Source organism: Schistocerca cancellata, chromosome 4 (genome assembly GCF_023864275.1).
Source record: "Schistocerca cancellata isolate TAMUIC-IGC-003103 chromosome 4, iqSchCanc2.1, whole genome shotgun sequence".
Classification (NCBI taxonomy): Eukaryota; Metazoa; Arthropoda; class Insecta; order Orthoptera; family Acrididae; genus Schistocerca; species Schistocerca cancellata.
In genome coordinates this window covers 529,726,276-529,728,120 of record NC_064629.1, presented here as the reverse complement: position 1 = coordinate 529,728,120, position 1,845 = coordinate 529,726,276, and positions in this window count along the sequence as shown.

Here is a 1,845-nt window from a genome sequence, read left to right as displayed (position 1 = left end):
TAGGGGACTTATGGCCACAGCAGTTGAGTCCCATAGTGCTCAGAGCCATTTGAACCATCTTCTCCAGATGTTTGGTAAGAGAGAATACAGTATTCCATCCTGATCAGTGGTATCCCGTTGACTTACACTGTTATCCAATATCCAGTGTTTCAGCTGTTGTTTGTGATACCCGTCCTACGTACCTTGCGAATCATCTCTAAATTCTCTATTTTCAACCAGTACGCGGCTGCCTGATACCCAACGATGATGTCAATCGGCTATGTCCAGTGGCAAAGATTGGGCATAGCAAGCGTGGTGCGTACTCTGGACATCGTTTCCGCGGGGCACACTGTTGTGATGACGAAAAAATGAAGAGAGCCAAAGAAAAAGAAAAATAGGGAGCGTGAAGTAGGAGGAGGAATAAGACGAAGAAGTAGAAGAGGAATGGAAAGTATTGGAGGGGACTAAAAACCGAAAGAGACGGAGATGTATGAAAGTAAGTAATGATAAGACTCTCATTGGGTTGTGTTGAATAACAATTCTGCAAGATCTACTTCTCCCTGATGCTGAGACGATTGGGTCCTGATTTCAGCTACTAGGTGGAGCCTCTCTCGTTATGCCAAGTGAGCCAACGCATTGAAAGTGTAAAGAGCGTATTTGGCGTTATTATGTTGGTTTGTTTGTTTGTTTGCAGTTTTCCATCGATCGGAAATGAAACAGTGAAATTAGAATCGTGTTACTGTGACAAGCGATGCGACTTTGGACTGTGTGTTTTCATGTTTTTAAATACGAAAACGAATTACTGAAATGTGTGGAGGACTAAACAACAAAAAAATTGGGAGTTGTCGGTAGGTAGTGGCGAGAGGAGAATGGGGGCCAGTCGAAGTTTGCCCCAGTAACTGCCAGTTAGCCCTGTTCTCAAAAAGAACATGACACGAACCCATTGGAAGGGGCCGGAACACACTTGAAGTTCTCACCAGCTTGCCCCTCTGTCCTCGACGCACAGTCGAAGCAGAGCATGTGTGCCCGTATGCTGGCTGCAAAACAGCCTATAGAAGAGGAGATTGCGTTGTCGTATACTTTCATCACGGGCTTTTGCACGATCCCAGTCGCTTCATCAGTGATAGCGCCTATGAACTCAGTGTGGTTGCGTTGTCCACTCGAGGCTATAGTGTCACAAAATTATTTGCAACACTCACTACTCACAGCAGCTGATAAAATGTATGTATTACGCATTTTTATAAGTTTTATTATATGCTGACATAGATAAATGTTTACTACGTGACTACAGAAGTAATGTTTTTATTTTCATGTAATGGCTAATCGCCCAGTATGTTGTCCTCGACGGCGAGTGTTCATCAGAGACGAGCGTATCGTCAGGAGTGCCCCAGACAAGTGTGATAGGACCCCTGTTGTTCTCTATATACATAAATGATTTGGTTGTCAGGGTGGGCAGCAATCTGCGGTTGTTTTCTGATGATGTCATGATGTACTGTAAGGTGTCGAAGTTGAGTGACTGTAAGAAGATACAAGACGCCTTAGACAAAATTTCCAGTTGGTGTGATGAATGGCAGCTAGCCCTAAATGTGGAAAAATGTAAGTTAATACGGATGAGTAGGAAGGGCAAACCTGTAATATTCGGATACAATATTACTAGTGTCCTCCTTGACACAGGTAAACCGTTTAAATACCTGGACGTAACGTTGCAAAGCGATATGAGGAGGAACGAGAATGTGAGAACTGTGGTAGGGAAGGCGAATGGTCGACTCGAGTTTATTGGGAGAATTTTAGGAAAGACTGGTTCACCTGTAAAGGAGACCGCATATAGAATGCTGGTACGACCTATTTTTGAGTACTGCTCAAGTG